Below are 8,059 nucleotides of genomic sequence, written 5' to 3'. Positions count from 1 at the left end.
TGCTGATCTTTGAAAGTTACGAAATTAAGTAAATTTAACGTATCAAATATACATAATATAAGCGCTTTTGAATAGTCGCTTTTTTTTATTCTATCACTCATTCGGAACACAGACTCATTACAAGAAGAATGAGCAAGGGACAAGTTATTTAGAATAATATTTTTAAGACTGTTGAACACAAACTGCCATGTACGTACATATTTCTAGGCTTAGTCAATAATCTTCTAAATACATATATATAACTCAAAGGTGACTGACATAGTGATCTATCAACGCACAGCCCAAACCACTAGACGGATCGGGCTGAAATTTGGCATGCAGGTAGATGTTATGACGTAGGAATCCGCTAAGAAAGGATTTTGATTAATTCTACCCCCAAGGGGATAAAATAGGGGATGAAAGTTTATATGAAACTTCTTCAATTTTAAACCGATCGGGCTGAGACTTTGCATGCATAAAGCTACTATGACGTAGCCATCCCCTAAGAAAGGATTTTGATAAATTCCACCCCTAAAGGGATAAATTAACGCGAGCAAAAGCTATTACACCCAGATAATTCCTGTCTATACGTACCTACAGAAGAAGAACTAATTTATATTTTTTTTCTAATCTCATACAGTATTACATCCTCGCTTTGTTAGCTAGCTACCAATTGTTTTTTACACGCTACACTCGCACGGGGTGAAACAAAACGCAATAAAAACAAAAGCGTTGAGGGCTTACATTAAAATTTAAAAAACTTGGCTCCCGCTTCGTGTACAAAAATTTCTTCTAAACATAGCGGTGGTTTTCAGGAACTGCAAAAAATCTCTTGTTGCAACATTACTAAAATTTCTTTGTTTTGAGATAAGAATAAGAATATTAGCTTTTATAATTTTAATTAAATATTATGTGTTATTATTATAATATATTTTATAAATATTATGCGAAATTATATCTATCTCTGTGTCGAATCAAATCAAAAATTATTTAATCATGTAGGACATTTTAGCCGCTTGTGAACGTCAAGTTTTTTGTATTAATATTTTTCCCTACTGTCTAGTTCAGTATACAGATTCGCTTGAGAAGAACTGGCAAGAAAATTAACTGAATTTCTTTTTTTTAAGCCAATTTATGTACATTATGTAGGAGTACATATAGCAGTCTATGTCTAACTTAAATGAAAATTCCGTACATGAACAATATTACCATGGTCGTTTGTCCTATAAATAATCTTTTAGTGAGTAACAAGCATTACTCGATAAATATGATTTAACAGATGTTTTTGTCTTTATTCTTAAATTATTCTACACATTTCCATAAAAGACCTATTGACTTTTCCGAAACGAATCTTAGGAACAGTATCGTATTTAAATCTAGTATTAATGTTATGAATATAGCTGTTTTTTGGAAACAAGTGAAGTATCTTGCATATATATAGAATATTTGAGCATATAAATCGAGAAGAAATTGTAAGACTATTTGAATTTCTCTCTTAATTAGCCACGACTCCTCATACAGTAAATCGTTCGGCTTGTCTGTTATCTATTCAGGACTAAATGCTTGAAATGATACCAATATTTGGGATATAAGATATATTGTATCGTGATGATTATTTGATTGATGATTTATTGAGCCTTTTTTTAAATAAATTAAATTTTTCTTCTTCCTTTATGTTTTCCGGGATTTTGTTATAAATTAGTATAGTTTCAGGTGAACAGCGCGCGTGTTATACTTTGTTTTGTAACATGTAATGCTCATACATTGATAGTAACTTCAAATAGCGGGACAAAGTTGAGAAGAAAAGCAGAGTCTTCGTTTTCATAATTGTCAATCAAGAAACAGACACAGACAAAATTCTAGAAAAATCGGGATAGCCGTATAGGAGGAGTCTTAATAACAAACACCACGACATGAGAATTTCATATATTAGATTATACACAAGTTTTACGATAGCAAGGTAATTAAATAAACTAACTACACTATTTCAAACATTAAATGGAACATGAAACGTTTCCCATTTTCTACGTAATTTCGAAGTATTTTAAATACCTCAAAGGAGCACAAAGTTTCCCTTGCAGTGCTACTTGCAACTTTTCGTGCATGTGTTCCACTGAAAGACATCGCAGTTTGTGTACAACAAATTGACGGTACTTTTATCAGAGTTTGCTGCAATTTTGTTGCATAAAATTTCGAAACTTACAACTAATGCGTGTAATTTTAATATGTGCCTTTATGTATGTTACAAGTATATATAATTGATATGAAATTTATTTTAATAACTTGTGTATCATTAGATAAGTGTTATGTAGTAATATCTATACATATAAATAAAATCGGAGTGTCTGTTTGTAATATTGAAATAACCGTTTTTTACTACATGCATATGAATAAATACGGTACATACACCAAATAACATTTTTTACAATTTTTGTCTGTCTGTTTGTTACGGTTAATCTCTGAAATGACTAGACCGATTTTGACGGGACTTTTTTGGCATGTAACGGATGTATATAAGGAGCAACTTAGGCTACTTTTATTTTAGAAAAATTCTCTAATTAACTTTTTTGTTAAATTCCACGCGGACGAAGTCGCGGGCACTGTTAGTAGTACATATTATTCAAGAAACTTAAAAAAAATGACGCTTAGCTGATCTAAAATTTTGTAGCATGGTCACTTGTATAATATATTGTATTATTCTTAGGTATATATTTTAAAGTTAGAAATGTCCCAATTCCACTTTTTCGAGTGACAAATTGGCAAAAGATGAATGATATAAGTTTCCTAATAATTTTTAATTGCAATTAGAGTGGCAAACAATCTGACATCCAATCAGATGGTAAGTGTTGACTATCGTGTGACATGAATAGCACTACGGTATTACGTTATTATTTGATACCGCTCTTTCTTTGCCATTAAAGTGTCAAGCTCAGAGACAGGATAAGAATCCTGTCATTTCACTGCCTCGTTTGCACCCTTCAATCGAAAGACATCTCGGAAAACAAGCTGCTTAGCAACTGCAATAGGTAAAACTGAATCCACGAAAACGACGTTTTGCAGTCTCGAGGTACGGTAGAAATTAGTGGAATCATCATCATCATCGCAGCCCGGAAGACGTCCACTGCTGGACATAGGCCTCCCCCAAAGATCTCCACGACGATCGGTCCTGCGCTGCTCGCATCCAATGCCTTCCCGCGATCTTGACCAGATCGTCGGTCCACCTTGCTGGAGGCCTTTATTAGTGGAATAAATACATGTAAATAACTCGTAGGAACTATCGATTCGGTACGAGAAAAGTCGCCGCTCGAAGCCAGTAATATTGTAAAGTTAAAGTTGGGAAAAGCTAAACGATAGAAGTTTAAAACAGCAATGATGTTTTACAACCAACTGTAAGTTAAAGTTAGTGCAGTATCTTTTGAGAATTAGTAAACAAGTAGAGGTAAGAGAAACTACGTATGGCCCTAAAATCAGTATGATGTCGGTGTAACTCTACGAAAGGCCCGAGTTGTTTATATGTTAACTTGTCTATCATTACGTAGTATAAAACAAAGTCTCTGTCGGTGTCTGTCCGTCCCTATATAAATCTTTAAAACTACGTAACGGATTTGGAAGCGGTTTTTGTAATAGATAGAGTGATTCAAAAGGAAGGTTTATATATCGTATATTTGATGCCCTCGGTAGTGTAGGTGTTTAACACTGCTTTACATCCGATGGTCGCGGGTTCAAATCCTCACAAAGCAAATATTTGTTGATTGCTAATTATGATAATATGTATTGATCTGTAGACTTCTATGTATTTACAAATCTAGATCCCATAACACAATATCAGCTTAGATTGGAATTAGATGCCCCTTGTGTGAATTGTCCAGGGGTATTATTAACCAATATTTTGCCATTTTATCTGCCCGTTCTTCTCAACTAATGTAGTAAGTCTACTGAACGGTATGGATATTAATAAAAATTAGCAATTTCAGAAGAGGCCGAAAGGGAAAAAATATTTTTCTTAGTTTTTCTTTGAGTTTATTATTTTTTTTTTGTTAATTAAAAATAAATATCTTATTCTCTATCGCCTTTCAATTTCTTAAATTAATATTTTAACAATATAATTATATTATTATGATTTACCTACACGCAATATGCTCTGGTAATCGATTTAGGTCACAATCCATAACAGTTCCAACATTTAGGTCCGTGTGTAGCAGCTTTATGTGTAGTTCGGTTCACAATGAACTTAGTCCCACGTGTGCTCTATGCGGTATTATTTCGTCACACTATAAGTCTGTGAATTTAATATTCAAGCAAACGTGAGTTTAACAGCAGTTTTATCAAACTTCTTAGAGCACCAATATATTTGGTGAAGCTTCTCTTCCGAGGATCATCTTTCCGAAACAACTTAGAAATCGTCTGTTTGGATCTACAGCAGTAAGTATAGTATATGTTAATAGTAACTGAAGAACTCTGTTGATAAGTATAATATTTATAATCAGTCTAATAATAAAAAAAGAATCATAATAAAAATAATAAATAGTCATCATAATAAAAATAAGGAAGTAGCCTTCATCAACATTTATTTAAAATTAAGACTATAAGATATCTATGTGTAGTAAACTTATGCATACATCTACAGAATATACAAAATTAAAAAAAAAACATTTATAACATTAATTAATATTTAAATTATCTCTAATAAAGTAAGGAAAATCATTTATAAAATATACCCAAAGGAAATAGGTTTAAAGTTAAAGTAAGGAAAAATAATGAAGGTAAATTAAAATGACATAAAATCATTTAAGATACACTATTAATTAGTCAATAACAAAGATACTTTTATAATAGAATAAACAGCTATAATAACATGTACGACAACGAAATTTTCATTTCAGAAGTTCAGGAAAACCGCAACGTTGTGTTGTTCAAACAGCGCATACAACACTTACACATGCGACGGTCGTCGTAATTTTACAGGATTATAGGTACAAGAGCGGGTAAAATATTCCGTACTAACAAGTGTAGTGCGCCGGTTTTTGTGGGTTCCAAGTGAATATGCTGTTATGCATTTTGCTTCACAATTTAACGACAGTTATGTTACGGTCTTTATGTAAGTTTCGTTCTACGTAAGTGGTGTTACGTCAGTGAGTTGTTACCACAAATTATAAATAAACTTACTCTGTACTCTTTTTTACTTTACTCTGTACTCTTTTTTATGCTGAATAAATGATGATAAATGATGATTATTATTATTATTATTATTATTAACTTGGGTCTAGATAACGTTGGGTTATTTACAATTCACACAACGTTATCTAGACCCAAGTTATACTAACTAAAGCTTGTGTTGTGGGTACTAAATAATGGATGCAAATATATAGATTTTTTTTTCGTAAATCCATACATAATATGCATAGAAAACACACAGACCGATACAAACAATCAAACTCATGAATACAAATGTTTATGCCGAGCGAGGAATCGAACGAACGACCATCGGAAGAAAAGCGGTGTACTTTACCGCTGGACCACCGAAGCCGTCAAAATCTGTTTGAAAAAAATTCTGTTTAAAAAAAGCTATGGTTAGAGTAGTCAATAGTTATATATTAAGGAATTAAAAATATATATAGTTTTATATCTATTTCTCTTATTGAAATAAAATATGTTTATATGTACATTGTTGAAATAAAACGTAATACAAAGATTGGGTGTTACAGAATATAGTACTAGTAGCTTTAATCCCAGTTTAATTTTAGATTTAAATCCCAGTTAACATGTATAGTCGATGCTTACCACTTACCATAAGATGGGCTATTGTTTCCATAAAAAAGTATTTTAACATCTTATTAAACTATTCCATTTTTAACCGATTATGAAATAGAGGGAGGTTCTATGTCCGATTGCTACATATGTTCTTTTTCGTCGAAATTTTCGAAACTAAACTTGTGAACGGTTTTTAAGATTTTTTTAAATGGAAGGATATGTTCTCGAGAATTTTTAAGGTTTATTGTGAACCAAAACCTGAAACTTTTCTTTTATTTACAGTACTTAGAAACTTTGATATTACAGTGGCCATAACGATACCCTTATTGTATTAAAACTTATAAAAGACATTTAAACACTTTCCGTTCCATTTGCAAAAGCACCAAAGGCTCAGAAACTCTTCAGAGAGAATCCACTAGTAGACAATTCACTTGTTCCGCCTACGGATGGCATGCAATCGACCGAACAGCATCTTTTGTGAATCACCTCTCTCACTATTCTTTCGAACGTCAGTAGGTATGACTACTAAATATACGAACTTACAACCAAAAGTAACATTTAATTTGAAATTCAAACAAAACTATTGTGAACCATATTTAACTCCGGAAGCAAAAACTGGGGTATTATAAGTTAAAACTTCCAAGTATGTGCCTGTCTGTGGTTACGTAACTCCTAAACGAATGAACAGATTTTGTGCTGTCTTTTTTGTTTAGCGTGACCGAGATAACATCTGCTTGATGATCGAGGTGCTTCTTAGCTACAATTTATTAGTTTTTAATCTATTACATATGATTTTTTATTCAATAATTTTTTTTTTACCAATAAAAAAAAATATTTTTTATAATAAAATTAGTATAAAATAATGAAAGTAACAAAATGACAAACTGAAACCGACTAAAATATGTAATAGAATATACTCATTATAAAACGAATTATTTACGACAACCAGGGGAGTGAAAGCTATCGTCCATATAACGTGGACAACACTAAAATCGAAAATCACGAAATTTTAAAACAATAATAATATAAAAATTGCGTATTGTATATATTATATAAACGATATATTTACATTTCTAGTATTATTTAGTCAAACTGTTACAAGCTCCCGATATTTCGACGCTGTTACGAACGTCCTGAGTTTGTAACGTCGCAATATCGGAAGCTCTTAAACAATATTATCACAGTAAATATCCCGCTTATATAGTGTATACAATTGAGGATTGTTAGTAATAGGATTCTGCTCTGTTCTCCTTGGAAACCGTAGTGGTTAATTATTGATGATTTCATCACGATGGGCTAACTAATCATCACTCATCATCCTCTGCTGGTGCTCAGTGAATACCGTAAGCAGTTGCAATCTTATATTAACATCAATTAATAAAAATTATGAAATATAAACAACAGTTGAAAAAAGGTTAAAAAATGACCTATGTTCGTAGTCATTGCAGTTACCCACAATTATATAGTACCAAAAACAGTGTTAGCGCCCCAAACAGCTCTTTGAGGGCTGTGATCTCCCCTCGCGCGTAATAATCTGCTGTTCTTTGACTACCCCTAAAGTGTTGGGGAAGATAAGTGGGTAACTGGGTGGAGTGTTCGCCAATTTCGCGTTTCAAGAGTTTTCTTTCTTACAATAATCTTGACACGATAAGTGTAATAATACGGTTTTTTTTTCAAGTAATATTTGAAGTATTATATTTTTAAGAGGATTCCTACCTTTCTACCGATCGCCATTAATGGTACGGGAGGCTGTAAAAAACAGAAATACCTCAATTTTAACCAGGTTTAAAGTTATCATCTGCGTGGAATACAGTGATTAATAAATTCAAATAAAATCATTAGCATCAGTCAATCAGTGTACGGATACCGTGAGTACTGTGTCGATTTTCGTCTGACGATCTAATGACGGTAGTTGAACAAACTACCGGCACTTTTCAACATTAACACTCGCTGTTAATACTGTCAGCTCGTGACCACGGCTAGTACAACCTAGTCAAAATATCGAGAAACGTAAATACCTTTATTTATCATAAAATTATTCGTTTGATAAAACCCGTATAACTATACTTGTATTTAAACAGTTATTTAAGTAATTGTAGTATAAGTTTTTTAATTGAAATTTCAAATAAGTCGACTGCCCACAAAGAATCAACCGTAATCTATATACTTGAAATGGTTATCACAGTATCAGTAGATACAATATCTTGGCATTTAACTAATATACCTTTAATAATAATGTTTTAATTTTGATGCGATCATTATTTATATCTATGTATAATTAGTAAAAATGGCGGGATCTTACCACGTTTTATTTTTATTGAGTTTCTGA

This window comes from Achroia grisella, unplaced genomic scaffold (genome assembly GCF_030625045.1).
Source record: "Achroia grisella isolate CSIRO2021 unplaced genomic scaffold, CSIRO_AGI_Agris_v1 utg1086, whole genome shotgun sequence".
Taxonomy (NCBI): domain Eukaryota; kingdom Metazoa; phylum Arthropoda; class Insecta; order Lepidoptera; family Pyralidae; genus Achroia; species Achroia grisella.
Note: the sequence above shows the minus strand (reverse complement) of the source record.